This window comes from Pelodiscus sinensis, chromosome 16 (genome assembly GCF_049634645.1).
Source record: "Pelodiscus sinensis isolate JC-2024 chromosome 16, ASM4963464v1, whole genome shotgun sequence".
Classification (NCBI taxonomy): Eukaryota; Metazoa; Chordata; order Testudines; family Trionychidae; genus Pelodiscus; species Pelodiscus sinensis.
Genome location: NC_134726.1, coordinates 16,786,573 through 16,811,745, shown reverse-complemented (window position 1 = coordinate 16,811,745; position 25,173 = coordinate 16,786,573). Strand labels below are relative to the sequence as shown.

Sequence of the window (25,173 nt, the reverse complement as noted above, 5' to 3'; positions counted from 1 at the left end):
TAATGCATTAATCATGTAGGTAGTCGACAAAAAAATGTGTCGATTGCACGATTAATCGATAAGGGTATCATTGCTACCACTCAGTCCTGGCTCCTGATGGGTCCAGTAACTACCCCCATGCTGGCTCTTAGTGCTTGTAGTGCAGAACCACAGCAGGGATTGATGCCGAGACCTGTCGTGAGCCGGGACTGAGCCAGCCAGCCCGAGCATTGGCTGTTAGTGCTGGGACCTGCATCAGCCCCTGCTGCAGCTCTGCATTATAAGCATTAAGAGCCAGAGTGGGGGTTGATGCTGAGTCCTGGCACGAGCTGGGACTGAGCCAGTCTGTCAGCCATCCCACTAAAAATGTACTTGTGCGGGGGCGGGGGGGGACAGTTGCATGTAATCGATAGTGTTAACCGATAAGCACCCGCTAATTAGTTACTTGCACAATTACATCTCTAGTTTGGAAGAGCTCTTTTAAGGCATTGTAAGTGGTTATAAAGTTATTATTTGTAGGGTATCATGTCAGCTGTTGTATGGTGTATTTTACAAAGTAACTCATCTAAGGTAATCAAAAGGTGGAGTATGTGACAAGAATTGTCACAAACTGGATAAGAGTAAATGGCATGGACATTTGAAAGCAGGGTATTAAATTCTAAGCTGCTTCACTTTCTGAGGATAAAATTAGAATTAAAGGATGATTAAGAGACTGTCTCAGATAAGTTTGCCAACTTTCTAATCACACAAAACAGAATACCCTTGCCTCACCCCTGCTCTGCCCCTTCCCTAAGGCCCTCACTAGGGATGTCAATGATTAACTGGGAAGCCTCACCATTAACAGGTGAGGCTTACTGGTTATGGTTAATTGGTGGAGGATGGAGCAGCCCCCCACCCACTAGGGTTGCCAGGTGTCTGGTATTGACCCGGGTAGTCCAGTATTTTCGCCTCTTGTCCAGTAAAAAAAATTCAGAAAATACCAGACACCTAAAATGTCCTGTATTTTCTGATTTTTTTCCGGCCAGGAGGTGAAAATATTGGGTGCTTACCTGGTTCTGCAGGGGAGCTGTCTGGCCCGAAGCAGGAAGAGTCGTAACGGTAGTTCGGAATAGGAAGCCTAATCCGAACTACCTAGTCCGTGCCGCGTGTAGCCGCGCGGCACGGAGTCCGCACTAGCGGACATTTAAAAATGGCGGCGCCCGGCAATATGCAAATGAAGCCCGGGAAATTCAAATCCCGGACTTCATTTGCAACTCCGGTTGCCTTATGATACTGCAACTCCTTATGATTTGCAACTCCTCCTTATGATACTCTTTTAGGGTATGTCTACACTACCACCCTAGTTTGAACTAGGGTGGTAGTGTAGACATACCCTCAGATACTTGAAAGCTGCTCTCATGTCCCTTTCCGGTCTTCGCTTTTCCAAGGTAAACAAGGCCAATTTCTTCAGCCTTGCCTCACATCTCATGTTCTCTAGGCCTTTTATCATTTGTGTTGGTCTTCTCTGGACTTTCTCCAGTTTCTCCACGTTTCCTGAAATGTGACATCCAGAACTGGACATGATACTCCAGCTGGGGCCTAATGTAGATGGCTCATTCCCTGCCTAGGGGACATGAGACTGGGCACGTTAATTTCCAATCCTCTTGTTTATTCTTTTCCTAAGCCAGGAGGGCATGGTAGTTCTGATGGGGGCTCTGCAGGAAGGCAACCCGCACTGTCCCCTTCCTGAAACCTTGTGCAGGTGTTAAACAGCTGTCCAGCCTACCCTAGAGGTGACAGCATTTCAGCGTGCCTGAAGCAACACTGCACCAGCAATGGACAGGAGAGTGGCTCCCGGGCATGGCTTGCTCATGACTGCTTCAGTCCCGTTGATGGGCCTCAGCCTCTTTCCTTCCACTCCCCCACTTTGCAATGGGGCTGTAGACTCTGGGGGAGAGGGGTGGAGGCAGGCAGAAGTGTCTCTCTGCAGCAGATGTAGACATGTCTCTGTATTAATCATTCTCTCATTGAAGTTTTTAGCTTTGTAGTGAGTCCTTTTACATGGAAACTTTGTATTACGTTTTGGTAGAATAGTCCCTAGGACAAGTGAGGCAGATACTGTCCCTGTGGGGTGAATGAGATGGGAATGGATAAGGCGGAAGGTGAGCACCTCTGGTCAGTTACAAAGGTTGGAGAGGGAATGGAAGCCAGATCCAAGATCAATGAGCCCTGGGAAGTGGGCCCATTGAAAGGAGACTGGACTTGTGGATGTCTTGGGGGTCTGCAGCAAGGGCCTGCTTTGGGAAGCCCCCTCTTTAGAGGTGAATGTGGCAGCATTGAGGCACCACCCAGAAGCAGGCGCCACAGACACTAACTGCAGTGTCATGGGACGGCTCTTACAGATCTTGCACATGCATAAGATGATAGATCTGCCGGAGGGGAGTCAGTGGTGTAGTGAGGGGACCGGAGGGGTCAGTTGCCCCCGGGAGAAAAATAATATAAAATTTAGTTAAAAATAGTCACACGTTTTTAAAAGGAATACCATATCTCCTGCCTTTTATCTATTTTTGTCTCTTTAGGCCCCAAGTTAAAATTTTCAAAAGCACTTGAGTGATTAACGTGCCCAGTCTCATGTCCCCCTTGCAACAAACCCCGTTGCCAGCTTTGTCCACATATTCATTCTGCTGATACCATTATTGGACCTAACCAAGTGAGTTATAAGATCAAGAACACATATTCCTGTGCATCCAGAAATATAATTTATGTTATCATGTGCCGAAAGTGTCTGTCTGCTATGTACATTGGACAAACATCTCAGACACTTCGCCAAAGGATTAATGCCCACAAAACAGATATCAGACAAGATCACAAAGAAAAAACAGTTTCTTGCCATTTTAACCAGAAAGGACACTCTCTCAATGACTTAACCACCTGCATTCTGCTACAAAGACCTTTTAAAGCTGCACTTGAAAGTGAATCCTCTGAACTGTCATTCATGTTAAAATTCGACACTCTCCGAGAAGGAATGAACAAATACTCAAACTATTTTACCCATTACCAAGATAGCTTCCCCAATTATCACCTCTAATACCATTAGCTCACAGACATCCCATTCTCCCCACCTCTAATATCATCAATTCACAGACACTTACCTTCCTTCCTTCTCCTCCTCCCGCATTCCCCTCCTGTTCTGAAATGTGATTTGTCCTTTTCATATGTGTTCATTTTTTTAATTGTATCCTTTGGTATATATGGTTGTGACTATTTTCTTCCACTATTTGATCTGAGGAAGTGGGTCTGGCCCACGAAAGCTCATCATCTAATAAACCATCTTCTTAGTCTTTAAAGTGCTACATTGTCCTGCATTTTGCTTCAGCTACCCCAGACTAACACGGCTACATTTCTGTCACTATTCGGTTGGATAGAAATTGTTCACTTAATTCTTCTTGTGCCGCACAAAAAAATTATCTAAATACCTAATTGAGTTTGGAGGACAGAAGGAAGGCAAACAGTATTCTCACTACTTAAAAGTTGGCTTCTTTCCTTAGATGAAATAATGAGTAATCACTGATGTTTTTCAAACAGAGGAAAAGCTTAAGAATACTAATGTCATTAGCCATAGACTTGAGCCATAGCTCAAGTACAGCTTTTTTTTAATTTATCCTGATGGGACCTATAGGTTTCTGGTTGCATTGCTCCAGCTTGATTGGAGCAGCTTGGTCAAGATGGAGACTGACATGCTACCCAGTAGCTTTCATGGGTGGCACCGCCAACATGGACATAAAGGTGACTGTAGCTAATATCTGTGGATATCCACATTATATACACATTTGTGGCTCGTTTTTGCAGATGCAGATATAAATTTTGTATCCATAACCCTGCACATTTGTGGATATCTGCTTTATATCCAGAGGTCTCTGCATCTGCAGATGTGGATGTGGATATCCATGGATCATTTTTGCAGATGTGGATACCAACTTTATATCCATGCTGGGCTCTTGCTATTGGATATGATCCAAGAGGTCTCTTCTAATCCTGGAGATACATGTGCTGTTTTGGATTTGAAAACTCCTCTTACTCTCATTACCCCCAGGATATATGTCTTTTCCAGAAGACTTATTAAAATTGCTATTTTAATGTTTCAGATATCTCCTTTACTTGGCCCTATATCTTTCTTCTCTCAGACACATTTTCAAAACAACTAATAAAATAAAGAGATGTTTAGATGCTTTCAATAATACATGCCTCTGGCTTAGTCATGAACCTGCAAAGTTCATGTTACAACACAACAGAAAAATATATTTCACGGTTATATAAGCACATTTTATCAAAGGCTCTTTAAAGTACTTTATAAACATTAAGCTATGTAACACTGGTGGTCTGTAAAGATAGGTAAAGTGTGTCAGAGGGAGTGTAAGTGTAGTGTGGAACTGAAATTTTCCAGCACAGTTTTTCATCAGAAAATGTCAATTTCTCAAAATTGAAACTGTTTGCAGGAAAGGGTTATTTAAATGAATCTCCCCATTTTGTTTAAAATTGTCAAAACATGAAGAAGTTTTTGAGTGAGACACTATTTTTATTTTTTAATTTTCATTAATTTATCATACACTTAAAACAAATTTGAAAGGCCAGAATTGAAATGAAACATTTTGAAGTTATTAAAACAAAATATTTTGAGTGATCTTATCCAATTTATTTTGGATTATTGTTTTGTGATACATTTCAAGATGTTGCAGTTTTGTTCTAGTTCTTCCAGGAAAATTTTTAAATCTTGAAAATTTTCACAGGAAAAGTATTTGTTGTTCAACTTTAGTTAAGAGGATTACATTCAGAATGCACTAGACTCCCTAAGCTTGTAGAATTTTGTAAAAAAGAACATTTTGTTTAATTGTGAAACAAAACATCAATTCAAAAATTTTAAAAAATTGTATTCAAATTAATAATTGTGTTTCATTTTATTTTTGAACACTTGAATAAAACCAAAATGTCACTTCAATATGAAACAAATTTTTATTTTCTTTTGAATATTTTCATAAAGTTATATTTTGCAGAAAACATTTTGAATCAATTTGCTTCATGTGATTTTTTTTTCACAGAAATAAAAATTTTCAACCAGCTGATAAGCATCGCTAGCTATAGCCTGACTCTGAGAACCAATTGTACAATTTTAAGGTTGGCCTCTCTCCCTTACTTTGGGCTTATCTAGACTACAGGGAAGATTCGAAAGAGGAGATGCAAATTCCATGGGAATTTGCATATCTTCTTCTGATCTCACTTTCGAAAGCAGAGCTTTCGAAAGTGAAAGTAGTTTAGACATGGCTTTTTCGGCGACCCCCCCTTGTCGAAAAGCCACTTTTCCTAAAAAAAAGAAGGCTTACGCAGCTTTTCGGAAGAAGGTATGACATAGCCTCTGTTGTATCAGCTTCTTCCTTTGTCTTAGCCAATGTTCCCGAAAAGTTTGTCTACAAAAGGCTAGATATGTGAACCCTTTATTCATGTTGAGACTTCAGTAGAACTCCTTGAATGAATAACTGCTCACCATTAGAAGTAATGGGTTCATAATCAGGTTCACAGCTAGCATCTCTTTTTATAACAAAAGATCTGTGTGTATATACCTGATTGCTTTATTAGGTTAGGAGTTAAAAGTCTTTGTTACCATGTTGGTTATTGAGGTTCAACTCATTTGACAGTTCAAACAGACAACATTTTTCAATTATATTTCTAGAACACACTGTATTTGATCAAATAATTAACCCTTTTCAATTTCCTCCTAATTTGCAAAGATGCATTTCAAATAGTGATCTCCTATTTCAAACAACCTCTTTAAATTTATGTAAGGAGGTTAGCCTTTTGAAGTGAATACACATATCAGGTGCACATAAACTAATTAAACCACAATATCTCTCAAAAGAAATCTGCTTCCTTTGTGGCAGAAAGCAGAGTCTCTGAAGGCCACAGGAGCTTTTGGATATCTTCATAGCTACACTGATATAGCTATGCCCCACTCCTCCCCGCAAACTTCTAATGAAGACACAATGCATTCACATAAAAAAATGCCTTGGATGAAAATTTGACACCTAGATAAAGTGTACTTATGGAAGTAACTTTTTATATGGATGCAGGATAACTTCACTGGAGATTTGCAGTGGTTGAATTATGTCATTGTACCTATTTCAGTACAAAATTCTCCAGGTCTGAGACTGTTCAACATATAGAATATGCTTGCAGCAGAAAGAGAACCTTCTAGTTCTTGTCTGATAGAGTTCACAATCAAGGTGAGAAAGTTGGCTGTAGTTAAAAGACAAATATCTATCCATTAGTGTGCCCAATCCACTTCACTTTCCAACAGATAACTTAAACAAGGAGAATGATTGAATGTTCAGACAATGGCTGCTGGAGATTCAATTATTAACAAGATTAATCTGTGACATGCACCACTCTCACACATCACTTTATCTACAGCAAATCCCCCAAATTCGCTTACAGCAAGAATAGTGCCTCAGGTACATTTTCAGCTTTATCACTTCTTTCTGATTATGTGTCATCCTTGTGGCGTCCATGATTCCCATGTCTAGTCTGAAAAGCCTCTATCCTCTCTTATTTCCAATCCTTCAAGACTTTATTTTGTAACCTCCAAGAAATTATCCAGCTAATGATAGTTAGGCTGAAGTGCCACTTGTGATCGTTGATATTTATTTATATAGAACAACACAAACTTGTAAGTGACTTGGAACCAATCATCTCCGTGCATAGTTACTCATTTCATTTTATCTAGATTTAAAATAATTGAACAGGTGCCAATGCAGCTGTGGTAATATGCCAAGAGAAGAGAGGGGATGGGATTCCGGTCTCAGGCCCTTTAGCCGCTCGTGAGTCATAACTAAGGCTCTGCCACATTCGTGGTTCATCCTGGTCAGTTTCACAACCAGAGAATTTTAAAATTGGTTAGTGTCTTGAGTTTCAGATGTGTTGTAATCATGGGGATCCTGAGCCAAATGTGATGGGGGGAGTGGAAAGTTGTTGTGCAGGGGTTCCAAGATAGCCACCCTCTGAAGACAGCACTTTCCCAGAGCTTCCCGCAGTTAGAGGAGGTTTGTGGAAGTGGGTAGGATGTTCCTCGTACTGCTGGTAGTGCCCCAACTGGGAGGTCCAAGTTGCTAGTCCATGCAGGGACAGATTAAGGCAGGGTACCTCAGCCAATTTGGGGGCTCCCCCAGGAAAAATGGGTTCTTCAATTCCAAAAGAAGCCCCAGGGCATATATGTCTATTGGGTCACCAGCACCCCAGCAGGAGCTGCAGAGGAAGAAGTTCTGCATCCAGGCACCCTGAGCCCCAGCTAAGATGGCAGAGGGCGAGGGTAGAACATGGATAGGGCTGCCACAACTGGAGTGGTGTCCTGAGCCCCAGCTGAAGTGGGGGGAGAGGGTGGCAGAAGCCTGGGCTGCCCCAGAATCTGGCTGAAGCTGGAGGGAGCAGAAGCCCCAGGAGCACAAGCCACTAGCCCCAGGAGGAGGAGCTGCTAGGAGGAAGTCCTGATCTTGGCACCAGAGCAATGGGTTGCTCTTGTTGAGAGAGAAAGCCCAGCCTGGTGTAAGCTACTGGAAGAGGAAGCCATGAGTTCAACTCCTGGATCTGGAGGTGTGAGGATGAGGGGAAGCTGAAAGCCCAACTCTTGGGCTGCTGCAGCGCAGAAGTGAGGGAGTACCCACCTAATTTCTTTGCTGCCTCTGGAGGTGGATCTGATTTCACTGCCAAGAGCAGCTGTGGTGGAGAAGGACTAGCAGGGTAGGAGCTGAGCTAGCAGGTAGGAGCTAGCACGTAGGAGCCCCCAGGGAGATTAAATTTCATGGTGTAGGGTTGATTTCATGGTCCAAGTAGTGTTTTTCAGAGCTGTGGAATTGGTAATGCCCTAATCATAAACAACACCTTAAACTCCAGTTGGAAAACAATGGTCAGCCAGTGCAGATCCCAGAGCACTGTTATAATGTGCTTCCAGAGAAATACCTCACTAAGGGTATGTCTAGACTTCATCCCTCTGTCGGCAGAGGGATGCAGATTAGGCAGGTCGACATTGCAAATGAAGCGGGGATTTAAATATACCGTGCTTAATTTGCATAAAAATGGCTGCTATTTTTGCTGACTCAGCACTTTGTCAGCAAAAAGCGGCAGTCTAGAGGGGGATCTGTCGAGAAAGAAAGCCTTTTTTGACAGATCCTGTAAACCTCCTTGCAGGAGACTTTCTTTCTTGACAGATCCCACTCTAGGCAGCTGCTTTTTGCCAACAAAGTGCTGAGTCGGCAAAAATGGCAACCATTTTTAATGCAAATTAAGCGCAGAATATTTAAATCCCCGCTTCATTTGCAATGTCGACCTGCCTAATCTGCATCCCTCTGCGGGCAGAGGGATGCAGTCTAGACATACCCTAAGAGTGCATCTACAGTATACTTGTAGGTCAAAATAAGATACGCAAATTGCATATCTTATTTCAATCTAATTTTGAAATAGCACCAAATTTTGAAATAAAATGCTATTCTGAAATGTCCCTTAAACCTGAGGGTTAAAGGGATGCTGGAATACCACACCCATTATTTTGAAATCTCTTTGGGTATGTCTACACTACCCCGCTAGTTCGAACTAGCGGGGTAATGTAGGCATACCGCACTTGCAAATGAAGCCCGGATTTGAATTTCCCGGGCTTCATTTGCATAAGCGGGGAGCCGCCATTTTTAAAACCCCGCTGGTTCGAACCCCGTGCAGCGCGGCTACACGGGGCTCGAAGTAGGTAGTTCGGACTAGGCTTCCTATTCCGAACTACCGGTACACCTCGTGGAACCCTAGTCCGAAAGCCTAGTCCGAACTACCTAGTTCGAGCCCCGTGTAGCCGCGCTGCACGGGGTTCGAACCAGCTGGGTTTTAAAAATGGCGGCTCCCCGCTTATGCAAATGAAGCCCGGGAAATTCAAATCCCGGGCTTCATTTGCAAGTGCGGTATGCCTACATTACCCTCCTAGTTCGAACTAGGAGGGTAGTGTAGACATACCCTTTCAAAATAATGAGTATGTTTAAAGATGCGGAATAGCTATTTTAGGATACTTCCGGTATTCTGAAATAGCACCACTGTCTAGACATATCCTAAGTGAATGAGCCTCTGATGTCTGTACCAGCTTCTGTCTCTGAATGGCTTTAAGGTGTAGCCCCATGCAATAGCCTAGTTTTGAGGAAACAAATGCATGGCTAACAGTGGCAAGGTTTACGTCCAAAAGAAAAGGTTGCTTAGTTGCATGCAGTATGGGCTGGGCATCTAAAATCACTATTAAATAGCAAACCCTAGTAACTAACGGAAGTGATAGCGTTTCAGTCCATGGGCTGATATTATCTCTTCCAGCTGCTTCTGCCAACCTGTCATAATAGTGTCAGTCTTGTCTGGGTTATGCATTAGCCTGCTTATTGTCATCTATGTGCTGTTGAGCTAAACACTGACCGAGGTGCAAAATAATATAATGCATGTTGGACAAGACAGAAACATACAGTTGGGCATCTGCAGCTGCAGGAACATAGAGAAATAGTATGGTGCATGAACAAAAAATTGTTATAGTATAAAGCAATAGATATTGCATTATCATTATTATTAGAATTGGGGTCTGCAAAAAAAAATCTGTCTAGTGAGTTTGTCCCAAACACTAGCTTGACCCCCTTTTTAAATTTATGTAAGGAGGTTAGTCTATTAAAGTTTATATACACATCAGGTGCATATAAACCAATTAAAACCACAATACCACAATATCTTTCAGAAGTCCATTTAGAACTTGGGAGAAGTTCATGATTGACATCAGATGCAGAAATCCCACACATGGGGTGATCATCCTTGAACAGCATCAGTACATCAGCCAGTCAAGATTGATTGGTGCTTTCATAACATTTCCTTTAAACTGTTTTGTGGCAGTATGGGCTTTTAGAACAATGAAAAACAAAGTTCAGTGTTTCAAGTTCATAGACAGCTTGGGTTTTGGACAATAACCATCTCTAGGTAAGAAGGATAAACTCATGGATATGAGGCTGGCTTGAGACTCTGGAGATCTATATTTGATCTCCAGCTTAGTTAAAAACTTCCTGTATGTTACACTTCCTGTGGGCAACTCATTTAATCTATTCTTTCAGTGCCTCAACAGCAGTACGGGGAATAATATTTTCATACAACACAGATATGACACTCAGATACTATAGTGATGAAAGCTAAAGAAGTTTCATAGATTCTCAGGGCATGTCTACACTGGGAAGTTATTTTGAAATAGTTCCCCTTATTTCAAAATAACAAGGCAAGCATCCCCACTAGCTCCAGCTTATGAAGAGGAATAAGCTTATTTTGAAATTACCTGGTACTGTAGACATAGCCTCACTGACCTATTACGTCTTCGAAAGTATACAAACTTTGCAAACCACTATGTAGTCCATGAAGTGAAGCTCTCAGTTTCAGGTGGGATGTTGTGAGAGAGCTTCCAATACCTTACTTCTATAATCTTCCAGGGTATGTCTACACTACAAAGTTAGTTTGAACTAACGGACGTTAGTTCGAACTAAGTTTAATAGGCGCTACACAAGCGTTCCGCTAGTTCGAATTTAATTCGAACTAGCAGAGCGCTTAGTTCGAACTAGGAAAACCTCATTTTATGAGGATTAAGCCTAGTTCGAACTAGCTAGTTCGAATTAAAGGGTGTGTAGCCCCTTAATTCGAACTAGTGGGATGCTAGCCCTCCCCAGGTTTCCCTGGTGGCCACTCTGGCCAACACCAGGGAAACTCGTCTGCCCCCCTCCCGGCCCCAGACTCCTTAAAGGGGCACGGGCTGGCTACGGTGCCCGTGCCAGGTGCAAGCCTGCCAGCACCCAGCCAGCAGACACTGCACCTGGCACGGATTGAGCCACCCACCGGATGCCCCCCCAGCCCTCCCCCTCTTCCCCAGGCTGGCAGCTCCCGGGAGCTTGCCCGGGACCGCAAGAGGCAGGCACCCGCCTGGGCTAGTGCGGACATCGTGGACCTCGTCCACGACCTCCGCACTAGGCACAGGAAAGTGGCCGTCTAGGGCAGGAGAGCTGCCAGCCTGGCCACCCAGGAGCAGGTGTGCATGAAAATCAAGGGGGTCCACTGAGACCCCCCGACCCTGAGCCCTGAGCTTACAATGGCTGTCCTGGGTCAGACCAAAGGTCCATCTAGCCCAGTAGCCTGTCTGCCGACAGTGGCCAACCCTAGGGACCTTAAGGGGATGGACCGAAGACAGTGACCAAGCCATTTGTCTCGTGCCATCCCTCTCCAGCCTTCCACAAACCTTGGGCAGGGACACCACTCCTACCCCCTGGCTAATACCACTCCATGGACCCAACCTCCATGACTTGATCTCACTTCCCTTTAAACTCTGTTCTAGTTGTAGCCTTCACAGCCTCCTGCAGCAAGGAGTTCCACAGGTTGACTCTTTGCTTTGTGAAGAACAACTTTCTCTTACTAGTTTGAAGCCTGCTACCCATTCCTTTCCTTTGGTGTCCTCTAGTCCTTCTTTATGGGAACTACTGAAGAACTTTTCTGTATACACCCTCTCCACCCAACTCCTGCATTTAGAGACCTCTATCCTGTCCCCCCTCCGTCTCCTCTTTTCTAAGCTGAAAAGTCCCAGTCTCTTTAGCCTCTCTTCATATGGGACCTGTTCCCAACCCCTGATCATTGTAGTTGCCCTCCCCTCTCCCACCCTCTCTCTTCCCCTCTCCCACCTCCTTTTCCCAGTCTCCCCCAGTTTTGTTCAATAAAGACAGATTCCATTTTTGAACACAATTGTCCTTTATTTTGTACATCAAGAAGAGGGGCTAGAGAAGGGTAAGTGGAAGGAGGTGAGGGAGGAATGGGGTACGCGCCCCCGATGGGGAGGACTGGGCTGGCTCTGTGGGCTTCTGGGGATGGAAGCTCTCCTGCAGCCCCCCAATTGCCCCCTCTCCCCAGATGGCAGCCTGTGGCAAGTGCAGCCGGTCTGATGGCCGAGTGCTGTGATGTGCCCAGTGTGGGTAGTCCGGGCACTCCAAGCCAGAACTGCTTTGCAAGCGGGGCACCCCTGAGAACTGTCTGTCCGGGGTGGGGGTCGGGACCCTTTAAGCACAGCCCTCGGCTAGCCTGAGACAGCATGTCCATGCTCTAAGTCCTCCTCTGATGCCCTGCGAGCACTGCTTCCGGCCATCCTTAAGCCCGGTTCAGGGTCCACTTAATGTGGACATGCTAGTTCGAATTAGGAAAATGCTAATTCGAACTAGTTTTTTAGTCTGGATCCGTTAGTTCGAATTAGCTTAGTTCGAATTAACTAATTCGAAGTAAGTTAGTTCGAATTAACGTTGTAGTGTAGACATACCCCCAGTGTGTATTAGAGGCACTGCTCATTCAGAAGAGGCCATAACAAGGCTTAGTATTACAGTGGAATACCATGTTATGGAGAAAGATTTTTCAAATGGGAAATGACAACCTACACCAAGGATTTGATGAAAGACTCATTGCCCAGTCAGGTTAACCTGGATTCTTCTTGAAACAGATTAAGTGTAATTTGGGCAAGTGACACTTGCTGGCCTCAGCTGTAAGGAGTGTGTGTGTGTACGTGCATGTGCATACAAAAAACATCAAGTTACCTGACACATTTTTTATATTTGAGCTGTGAAGAAAGAAAGAAAATTAGACATCTTTCTGTTATAAATCTTCATACTTCACTAAGCAATAATCTATTAGAGAAAGTTAAAATATAAGTATTGATCTCAAGGAACAACTCTATAGTAATAAAAGTCCTCTGATTAAATACGAAAGTGAACACAGAAGCAAGGATTGACACCTTGCAACAGTGGGATTAATACTGGAGAACTTTAAGTAGAGTGACTGTTATGCAGTTAAGAAAAGAGAACCATGTTGAGAGAAGGGGTCAGATGCTTTAATGAGGGAATGAATAAAGTGATATATTGTTCATGCAGAGGGATGGAAGTGAGGGAAATGAAGAAACAGCATTGATGGACACAGTGACCTTTGTTGTTCCAATGATTACAGTTATTATGTTCTTAAATTACACAATTTCCTCATGCATATGGCTTGTAATTCTGTGAATAGGTCCCTTAATGTTATCCTAAAGTAAATCCGGCCTGTGCTATTTTGAGTTCTATACTATTAAAACAATTAAGCAGACCAAAAAACCTCCTAACCTAACCACAGCCCAGTTTCCTTATGTTCAAATGACTGAATGAAATGTAAAATGCCAAACATAAGAACATTCAGAGTCAAAACTTCTATTTTTCCCTGAACTTGACCTGTGTGACTGTGCATTTCAGCAACAGCATAGTCCATGCACTGGTCTTAGAAGATGTCAAGCGCTCAAAAACAATGACTCAGACCCAATTTTAAAAATTACAGGTTTTTTAAAATGAAATTTATGGATCTTTTTATTGGACTTTTGAGCCATTAGGGTAAAACATTTTCAAACTTTCTTCAAAACCATGAGGATTAGAAACATTCTGGTTGTTTTGAAATGAAAACTGAAATTCTTATTAATCACACGAATCTGCAGCTGTAGCTTTAAGAAAAGCCCAGAAATATAGTGAGACTTTTGTTAAGACCATGAGAGTTTTCAAGAGAGAGATGGAGTGATAAAATGTATCACTTGACCTGCAAAAATAGGAGAAGATACAAATAGTTATTCCTAAGAGTTAAGGATAGAATGTCAGGTAATATAAGTTAAATCCTACAGTTTTAAATGCAGTCTAATTTTTGTATTTGTACCTGACCTATAGTGATATATAGGAGTCTAAAGATGCAGATGGACACCTAGGGTACGTCTACACAGCAACTTTATTTCAAAATAACTAGCATTATTTAAAAATAACATAGTCTGCATCTACATAGCAGGCAGTTAATTAGAAATAAAGTCGAAATACTGTCAAGCTGGAGGACTTCTTTCTTCCCTCATTGTATGCGGAATAAGGGAAGTCAGAGGAAGAGTGCTCTGTTTCAAAATAAGTGCTGTATAGCTGCTCCCAGTTTTGAAATAATCTGTTTCGAAATAAGCTACACAATTGGCGTAGCTCAATTTTCATTGCTTATTTCAAGTTAAGCCCTGCTACGTAGACACACCACTACTGAGATTTTCAAAAGTGCCTAAGGGGAGTTAGGTATGCAGGCTCTTTTGAAAATTCCTCCAGATGCCTATTGGGATATTTAGATGCCTAAATAACCTCAGAAATGTGTTCCTAAGGGTATGTCTACACTACAGCGCTAATTCGAACTAACTTAGTTCGAATTAGTTAATTCGAACTAAGCTAATTCGAATTAGCGCAGCTAGACTTAAAAACTAGTTTGAATTAACGTTTTGCTAATTCGAACTAGCATGTCCACACAGAGTGGACCCTGAGCAGAGGTTAAGGATGGCCGGAAGCAGTGCCGGCAGGGCATCAGATGAGGACTTAGAGCGTGGAGCTGCTGTCTCAGGCTAGCCGAGGGCTGTGCTTAAAGGGACCCGACCCCCACCCCGGACAGACAGTTCTCAGGGTTCCCCGCTTGCAAAGCAGTCCTGGCTTGGAGTGCCCTGAGTGCCCACACGCGGAACATCACAGCGCTCGGCCATCACCCTGGCTGCACTTGCCGCAGGCTGCCATCCGGGGGGAGGGGACAATCGGGGGGCTGCAGGAGAACTTCCACCCTGAGAAGACCGCAGAGCCAGCCCAGTCCTCCCCATCAGGGGCGCGTACCCCATTCCTCCCTCACCTCCTTCCACTTACCCTTCCCTAGCTCCCCTTCCTGATGTACAAAATAAAGAAAACGTGTGTTCATAAATAGAATCTCTCTTTATTGAACAAAACTGGGGGAGACTGGGAAAAAGAGGTGGGAGAGGGGAAGAGAGAGACTGGGAGAGGGGAGGGCAACTAAAATGATCAGGGGTTTGGAACAGGTCCCATATGAAGAGAGGCTAAAGAGACTTTTCAGCTTAGAGAAGAGGAGACGGAGGGGGGATATGCTAGAGGTCTATAAAAGCAAGAGTGGTATGGAGAGGGTGCATAAAGAAAAGTTCTCCATTAGTTCCCATAATAGAAGGACTAGAGGACACCAAAGGAAAGGAATGGGTAGCAGGCTTCAAACTAGTAAGAGAAAGTTGTTCTTCACAAAGCAAAGAGTCAACCTGTGGAACTCCTTGCTGCAGGAGGCTGTGAAGGCTAGAACTAGAACAGAGTTTAAAGAGAAGTGAGATCAAGTCATGGAGGTTGGGTCCATGGAGTGGTATTAGCCAGGGGGTAGAAATGGTGTCCCTGCCCAAAGTTTGTGGAAGGCTGGAGAGGGATGGCACGAGACAAATGGCTTGGTCACTGTCTTTGGTCCATCCCCTCCAGGGTACCTAGGGTTGGCTGCTGTCGGCAGACAGGCTACTGGACTAGATGGATCTTTGGTCTGACCCAGTACGGCCATTCTAAGCTCAGGGCTCAGGGTCGGGGGTCTCAGTGGACCACCTTGATTTTCATGCACACCTGTTTCTGGGTGGCCAGGCTGGCAGCTATTCTGCCCTAGCCGGCCACTTTCCTGTGCCTAGTGTGGAGTTCGTGGACGAGGTCCGCGATGTCTGCACTAGACCAGGTGGGTGCCTGCCTCTTGCGGTCCTGGCCAGGCTCCCGAGAGCCGCCAGCCTGTTCCCGGGAAGAGGCGGAGGGCTGGGGGGCATCGGGTGGCTGGCTCATGGCGTGCCAGGTGCAGGGTCTGCTGGCTGCGTGCTGGCAGGCTTGCACCTGGCACAGGCACCGTAGCCAGACCGTGCCTCTTTAAGGGCTCCGGGGCCGGGAGGGGGGCAGACGAGTTTCCCTGGTGGTGCCCAGAGTGGCCACCAGGGAAAGCTGGGGAGGGCTAGCCTCCCACTAGTTCGAATTAAGGGGCTACACAGCCCTTAAATTCGAACTAGTAAGTTCGAACTAGGCTTAGTCCTCGTGCAATGAGGTTTGCCTAGTTCGAACTAAGCGCTCTGCTAGTTCGAATTAAGTTCGAACTAGCGGAGCGCTTGTGTAGCGCCTATGAAAGTTAATTCAAACTAACCTCCGTTAGTTCGAATTAACTTTGTAGTGTAGACATACCCTTTGTGACTATTTACCTTCCCATGAAATGTTGCTGTTACCACATAAAAGATGATTTAACTAGGGAAGAAGAGATCAAGTCTGGTAAAATAAGTATTGACTTGAAAATATTAACAGAACCTGAACTAACACTTGATTAATTTAATGGAAAGGCATAAATACCAGAAGTATTAGCTATCTTCCATGTTATTTCTGGTTCAGCTGGAAGCAGTAAAGAAGCTCATGAGAAAGGCTGATGATCTCTTGACATCAGCCTTAGTTTCTAGATTCAAAGGTTTCTATATTTTGGAAAAAGATTGCTTCTGAAGTACTCCCCACTAGCCTGTTGTGGGAAAGGGCCAGACCTGCAGATAAGGGTGGACAGGATGAGCAGGGGGGAAGAGAAATAATTTCCTCATCTCAAAAAAGGATTAGAGGAAAGGAAACAGCATGGGAGAGAGACAAAACTGAGAGATTTTGTAGTAAGGAGAGGCAAAGATGGTATGCGTCGTCCTCTGCCCAGCAATAACTATGCTCTTTTCCCTCCCAAGAATACTTATGCGGTGGAAAGGGATTAGTGTTATTTTAAATTTGAGCGAACCATTTCAATTTAGTATGTTTTAATTAGTTAAATGTGTTTGAGCTAAGACTCCAGAAATTATTTTAAATTTTGTAATATTACATTAATTTAAACACTGATTGACGTTTATTTACTTATTTAAAATTAATTATTAAAAGCTTCCTTTCACCACAGAAGAGTTTCAGTTTCTGTTCCATATCAACCATTAAAGAGAAGTAAACATACCTTAACCTCAGATGCATAGCAAGATGCCTTACTAAAGACCTGACTTTAATGGGAACAGAAGCAATTCCCAAATGAGCTGTTGTCTGAAACCGTTAGGAAAGCTGGGCTCTGCCGAGTCATGTGTAACACACAAACAACTCTTTTTCTTTAGTCTTTCCACTATCATTGCATATTCCTCTTACTACATGACATGTCATTTAAATCAATGGTGCAGTACTCTATTCATTTCAGTTGGACTGAGTAAAATAAAATGTAGAGAGACACCTGCCTACATGGTTGAGATTGTCCCTCCCGTTGGATGCACTGGCAACTCAATTATTCTTTGCAGTACAGCATCTTTGTATGCAGTTTTTGTTATAAATGAAGAGTATCTTCACTAGGGGTATGTCTACACTACAGAGTTAGTTCGAACTAACTTTCATAGGCGCTACACTAGCGCTCCGCTAGTTCGAACTTAATTCGAACTAGTGGAGCGCTTAGTTCGAACAAGGTAATTCTCATTCCACGAGGATTAAGCCTAGTTCGAACTAGCTAGTTCGAATTAAGGGGTGTGTAGCCCCTTAATTCGAACTAGTGGGAGGCTAGCCCTCCCCAGGTTTCTCTGGTGGCCACTCTGGCCAACACCAGGGAAACTCGTCTGCCCCCCTCCCAGCCCCAGACCCCTTAAAGGGGCACGGGCTGGCTATGGTGCCCGTGCCAGGTGCAAGCCTGCCAGCACCCAGCCAGCAGACCCTGCACCTGGCACGGATCGAGCCACCTACCCGATGCCCCCCAGCCCTCCCCCTCTTCCCGGGAGCAGGCTGGCGGCTCCCGGGAGCTTGCCCGGGACCGCAAGAGGTGGGCACCCGCCTGGGCTAGTGCGGACATCGTGGACTTCGTCCACGATCGCCGCACTAGGCACAGGAAAGTGGCCGTCTAGGGCAGGAGACCTGCCAGCCTGGCCACCCAGGAGCAGGTGTGCATGAAAATCAAGGGGGTCCACTGAGACCCCCGACCCTGAGCCCTGAGCTTACAATGGCCGTCCTGGGTCAGACCAAAGGTCCATCTAGCCCAGTAGCCTGTCTGCCGACAGCGGCCAACCCTAGGGACCTTGGAGGGGATGGACCGAAGACAGTCACCAAGCCATTTGTCTCGTGCCAACCCTCTCCAGCCTTCCACAAACCTTGGGCAGGGACACCACTCCTACCCCCTGGCTAATACCACTCCATGGACCTAACCTCCATGACTTGATCTCACGTCCCTTTAAACTCTTTTCCAGTTCTAGCCTTCACAGCCTCCTGCAGCAAGGAGTTCCACAGGTTGACTCTTTGCTTTGTGAAGAAGAACTTTCTCTTACTAGTTTGAAGCCTGCTACCCATTCCTTTCCTTTGGTGTCCTCTAGTCCTTCTTTATGGGAACTACTGAAGAACTTTTCTGTATGCACCCTCTCCACCCAACTCCTGCTTTTAGAGACCTCTGTCCTGTCCCCCCTCCGTCTCCTCTTTTCTAAGCTGAAAAGTCCCAGTCTCTTTAGCCTCTCTTCATAAGGGACCTGTTCCCAACCCCTGATCATTGTAGTTGCCCTCCCCTCTCCCAGACTCTCTCTTCCCGTCTCCCACCTCCTTTTCCCAGTCTCCCTCAGTTTTGTTCAATAAAGACAGATTCCATTTTTGAACACAATTGTCCTTTATTTTGTACATCAAGAAAAGGGGCTAGGGAAGGGTAAGTGGAAGGAGGTGAGGGAGGAATGGGGCACGAGCCCCCGATGGGGAGGACTGGGCTGGCTCTGCGGGCTTCTGGGGGTGGAAGCTCTCCTGCAGCCTCCCAATTGCCCCCTCTCCCCAGATGGCAGCCTGCGGCAAGTGCAGCCGGTCTGATGGCCGAGTGCTGTGATGTGCCCAGTGTGGGTAGTCCGGGCACTCCAAGCCACGACTGCTTTGCAAGCGGGGCACCCCTGAGAACTGTCTGTCCGGGGTGGGTGTCGGGTCCCTTTAAGCACAGCCCTCGGCTAGCCTGAGACAGCATCTCCACGCTCTAAGTCCTCCTCTGATGCCCTGCCGGCATTGCTTCCGGCCATCCTTAAGCCCGGTTCAGGGTCCACTTAATGTGGACATGCTAGTTCGAATTAATAAAACGCTAATTCGAACTAGTTTTTAGTTCTAGACGCGTTAGTTCGAATTAGCTTAGTTCGAATTAACTAATTCGAACTAAGTTAGTTCGAATTAGCGCTGTAGTGTAGACGTATCCTAGGTGACTTCCTGGAATGACAAGCCACAGTTGTTTTTTTTAATTTATATTTGTACATGGATCTTGAGGTTTTTACTAAAATTCACAAATTATCTTTTTAACAAAAAGTCTGTGTCCATTCCCATCATGGATCCCATTCTAACATAAATCAGACCAAGTAAGAGGATGCGCAGTCCTAGTATAATCCACACACCTAGTGGGTGTGGTTCATTGTCCCATGTAGTGGCACTTAGACCAAATACTGCAAGAGATAAGAATGAGTGAGCTCTACAGCATAAGCTGAGAGTCAGCTGGCTGTATAGATCATGCGGTAGTGGCTCCTACACTAAGCTCCAGAGGTCCCAGATTTGAATCTACCCTGTGATGGCTACACTAAGGCTATTCCATATTGCTGTGGTGGGGAACCTTTTTTTGAGCTGGGGTCCACTGACCCACAGAAAAATCAGTCGGAGGCTGCATACAAGTGAGAAGCAAAAAAACCCAACCTCTCACTGACATGGACCTCGACTCAGAAAGTGAAAGACATCCCTCACATTCCCCTCGCACATCTGAACCTTGGGGGCCCCAGCCTAATTGATATCGTATGTTCCAGCCCCTTGGAGAAACGGCGGGGACACTGAAGCACCAGCGTGGGCTCCTCAATGCTGGGGAGGGGAGCCCTGAGCTTTGGAGGCCAGATCCAGGCAAGCTGGGGGCCACAGGTTCCCCACCCCCGTCATATTATCTGTCCCATCCAATTCCATGAGACTCTGCATGGACACAAAGGATCTACCCACGTGTATTTGAGGTTGTGCGTGCATGTGTATGTCAGGAGATGATGAAACGATAGAAGGAGCAGGTAGGCTGTCCTATGTTACCTCCATCTAAAATTATTATTTCCAGGCCCTTTACTACTCCGACAACGGATGTTTTTCTTTAGTAGCATGTACTGTTATACAAAGTTCCATTGAAATCAAGCTTTCCAGTGATTTCAATACAACATTGCTACTTATTACTAACTACTGTGAAAGTAAATATGCCCAGGTTTGTTACCCAGAAAGCACAGTCTTACATAGTGATACAGGCTTGGTAAATACATAATAATGTTATGAGTAAAGCCAGTTTCTTCAAATGAATAAATTGATCATCTTAGATGATAACAGCATCAAGATGTTTCCTCGTGCAATATGAAATATCTAGGATATGCTACCATGGAAAACAAAGAGTAAGAACTGCACCTATCAAAGTTTACAATGTACTTACAAGGTTTCTACTGTGAGTGTTTTCTAATCTGAATGTCTGGATGATTTCCAAACAACAAAGCTATGAGCACATTTTATTTTCCATCTGATTGCATGTCATCTGACATATTGTAATTGTTTTTAATCTAGAAGGCAGAAAAGCATCTGTACCTCTGCATATTAGATATTTTAAAATCAAGCACTAGATCAAAAGTGGTCGGACTTTGTTTTATAAAAACTAAATATAAATACCATCTCTGCCGACAGTGTGTGTAGCAGTTTCAATGCAATATGATTCAAAACAGCTAGAATATTAATATCTTTCTAATGCTACAAGAAAAGTCTGATAATGGAATGGAGTGCTGACAGACCCTTAAGTAGAGTAGCTCTAGTGCTTGATTTTCTAACAGAAAGAGCTTGTAAACTTTACACCATGACATTTTCAAACTGACAGCAGTAATGATTTAAAAGAACTGCTACACATCTTTCAGCTGGCTGCAGCAGTTTCAAGCACTGAAGTATTAACTTCCAACAGCTCATTTATCCAAGACTCAACTTTAACCTTCTATTTTGGCTAAAAAATTCTTGGGCTGTAGCTCTGCTAAGTAAAGGTCCAGATAATCCAGACAGCTTCTGTTTAGGCCGTTAAATAAAGTGGCCAGATTTCAGCTGTCGCTGGGGACAGTGGAAGCTCTAGGGGGCCGAAAGCTTTTGAAAATCTTGCCATCTTATCCAGGGGTCTAAATGGGGAGTATTGGCGGTTGAATTGTGTGGAAAATCTGACCATAACCAAAGAGGGACACAAGCACAGGTTCTTCTTTTTCTGACTGCTGTAATATTTGTAATTATTTCTGCAGTACTGTATCTTTGTGTGTTGCCTTAACACAGATAAAAAATAAAAAGACATTGGTCCCGCTCTTCAGTCTTCATCAGACAGAGACAGAATAGAAAGCTAGTAGTAGAGCTGTTTGGGAATTTTTTGGATGAAACAGACTTCTCAATGGAAACATATCAGATTGAACAAATTTTTCATCAAGGAGGTTTCAGAAGTCTAGATGGAACTCCAGGTGGAGGTGATAGTGGTAGTAGTAGTAAAGTAAAAATTGTTTATAAATGAACAAAAAAGAGAGAGAAAGTAAGAGTGTTACACTCTAGAATGGCCCAATGGTTAAGGCTCTCAGTTGGAATGTGGAAGACCTGTTCTGAATTAGAGTTTCTTAAATATTAATTGGGCCAGAACAGGGACATATATCTGGGCCTCCCACATCCCAGGTGAGTCTCTAATCTATTGGGTATTCTGATGCTTTACCTGCACGTGTCTATACTGTACCTGTGGCTCAAAATAAGTTAGGCAATTTGAGCTATGCAAATTCATAGCTTATTTCAAGTCAATTTCTAAATATCCTATTTCAAAATTTGGCGCTGTATACACAGCACTTATTTCAAAATAAATTGTTATTTCAAAACGTCCCTTACTTCTCATAGAATGAGGTTTATAGGGATGCCGGAATAGCGAGACTGTTATATTTTGAAATAACGGGCCTGCTCAAAAGATGCGGAATAGCTAGCGCTGCAGTGTAGATGTAGGCCCTCATACTTTGTTGCTGCTGGTTTGTTTTTTGTGAAAAATATGAGATGTGTGTGTGTGTGTGTGTGTGTGTGTGTGTATATAGAAATAGGAATTATTTTTTCCAGTCATCCTTAGCCTAGGAGACAAGGAAAGCAGATACAGCAAGGAGGAAGAAACCTTAAAACACAGATAATAGGTCTGTTCCTCTAAGCCTAAGGCTTTGTCTACACTGGCACATTCTGTCAAGTGCCTTTGAATGAAAAAAACCTTCTGAGCATCCACATTACAGTGCAACAAATGTTGTGACATGCAGCTGTTTTTCACGACAGAAAACTTCCACCTCTGTGAGGGACTTGTCAGAACACTGTTGACAATCACAAAATATGTACTGTATAGGTTTTTTGTCAAGTTTATTTATTGGACTCCAGCATGTATCCTATAATGTCCTGTTTAACCATTCTGGAATCAACTTGAACTTGGCTACCCTTCAGCCATGTAATGTTTACAGGTAAAGAAATGCTCCCCTCCCCCTGCAAACCTCAGGTAATTTAAATCCATTTTCTGTTCTCCTTAGCACATTGGATGGTGGTCCTCATTGCATCTTCTTGAAACAGGGGCTGCAGCTCTAAACCCAAATGCTCTCCGACTTGGAGCAATGCAGATCTTTTGGATCTAATTGGTGTGAAGATTAGTGTGAAGATTTGGTGTAATTGGAGCTGCAACTGACCTGTAAGAACTGAGACATGTACAGCTGAATTTCTTGAGCCCTGTGTGCCAAGGGGTATGAGTGAGACACCAGTCTGCGAGAGTGTCCTGTCTGGTTAACCAGAAAGGACACTCTCTCAGGGTATGTCTACACTACCCTGCTAGTTCGAACTAGCGGGGTAATGTATGCATACTGAACGTGCAAATGAAGCCCGGGATTTGAATTTCCCGGGCTTCATTTGCATAAGCCGGCAGGCACCATTTTTAAATGCCGGCTCGTTCGAACCCCGTGCTGCGCGGCTACACGCGGCACGGGCTAGATAGTTCGAACTAGCAAGCCATTCCGAACTATCTGTACGCCTCGTGGAACATTTAAAAATGGCGCCGGCCGGCTTATGCAAATGAAGCCCGGGAAATTCAAATCCCGGGCTTCATTTGCACGTTCGGTATGCATACATTACCTCGCTAGTTCGAACTAGCGGGGTAGTGTAGACATACCCTCAATGACTTAACCACCTGCATTCTGCTACAAAGACCTTTTACATCTGCACTTGAAAGGGAATCCTCTGAACTGTCATTCATGTTAAAATTCCACACTCTCCAAAAAGGAATGAACAAACACTCAAACTATCTTACCCATTACCAAGATAGCTTCCCCAATTATCACCTCTAATACCATTAACTCACAAACATCCCACTCTCCCCACCTCTAATATCGTCAATTCACAGACACTTACCTTCCTTCCTCCCCCCCCCGCTGCATCCCCCTCCTGTTCTGAAATGTGATTTGTCCTTTTCATATGTGTTCATTTTTTTTAATTGTATCCTTTGGTATATATGGTTGTGACTATTTTCTTCCACTATTTGATCTGAGGAAGTGGGTCTGACCCACGAAAGCTCATCATCTAATAAACCATCTTGTTAGTCTTTAAAGTGCTACATTGCCCTGCATTTTGCTTGTGATATAGATGTGTCTGCAGATCAAAGGTTTGCTTGATCCCCAGGAGATTTAACAAAATGGGATTTTTTTCCCAGGGCCATGCATATTACAGATGGAGCTGTAAAAATTTTATTATGAACAGTACAGTTACTGTGTTGTGAATAGTTACTTTTTCAGACCAGACTTTGAGGAGTCCACCATCTTGGACAAAGTACGGCAACTGAGGAAAAAAAAAGCCAGGGATGCATGATGATCTGGTGAAGGATTTGCTGGGCCATTCTTCTGATCAGTCAGAGAAAAGACAACAAAGACAAGCTGTGGAAAGGGACCAAAAAGTTAGGGAGAAAGAGCAAAGAGTTAGGGAATAGGAGCAAACAGAGCACATACAGCACCAGAGAGAAGATAGAGTCAATGAACAAAGACAGAAGATCACTGAACACATGCTCCAGCTAATATTGGACCAAAATGACATACTTTAGGAGTATAATACTGATGAACAATAATAGAGACCATAACATAAGGCCTCCCAGCCATACCTCTTTTCCCACCCATGCCTCTTTTGCTGTGCCTCTACCCTGCCCCTCCCCCCCCACATCATCATATATGGGTGCAAAGGTGCATTTCTGCAAAGCACCTCTTCTTCCTCAACACATTCATCCCAATACAGCAGGGGAGTCAATCGGTAGGGGAAGGCACAACCTTCCCAACCTGCCAGCCTGGCCCCACCCACACTGCCCCCACAATGCCTATTGTAGGCGTTCTGGGGGGAAGCTTTGCTGCCCCCAGCACCCGCCCTCCCAATGATCTGGGGACGGGGAGGCTGGGGCTGTGTGTCCTCCTCCCTCCCCGTGCTCTGGGGCCGGGGAAGCTGGAGCCATGCACCACCCATCATCTCTGTGCTCTAGGGGTGGGGAGGCTGGAGCCATGTGCTGCCCACCCTCTCTGTGACCCGGGGTTGTGGAGGCTGTGGCATGCACACCCACCCACCCTCCTCCCCTCCTGTGGTGGTGGGGGTGGGGAGGTGGCTTGGCTCTAGTGGGGGGGGGGGCTGGGCCTCAGTGGAAGGTGGGTGCTGGGGGTGAGGCTGGGGGCTTGCCTCCCTCAGCCCTACCTTCATTGAACACCCTTGCAATCCAGCATTGTTTTTTTCCCTTATGCTCCACTCCCTGTGAACCCAGTGATGACAGCTGGACATTAGTCCAGCTGTGAGGTTTTAAAATACAATAAAAGACAAATGTCATGAATGTTTCCATTAGTTTTTATTTTGTGTTAAGCAACCCATACCAAATTATGTAAGCAACAGCATGTGGCCACCACCTTGGGGATTTGATCCTCCAAAAGGTCCAACCTGCCACGGAGACACCTTCCTCTCCCTTTCAGTCTGCCAAAGGCACATCCAACAACCATTCGGCAGTGGTTTAGCCTGCTGTTGAACCGCTTCTTATGGCTATCCAGGTGCCCCATGTAAGTCTCCATGAACCAGGGCTGCAAGGGGTAGGCCATGTCACCTAGGATCACTATGGGCATTTCCACATGCCCTACTGCAAATGTTTGATTTGGAAAGTGGCAGCATGCAGCCTCCTGTACAGGCCACTGTTCATGAAGATGCGTAAATCATGCATTGAAATGCCCATGGTGATCCACAAACTCCTGAA

The 25,173-nt window shown here is 44.5% G+C and overlaps 1 protein-coding gene across 2 annotated transcripts in view; it reads left to right on the top strand.

Moving 5' to 3' along the window:
* SHISA9 (shisa family member 9) overlaps positions 1–25,173 on the top strand; it is a 353,976-nt gene that overhangs the window by 187,614 nt on the left and 141,189 nt on the right. The window lies entirely within an intron of this gene.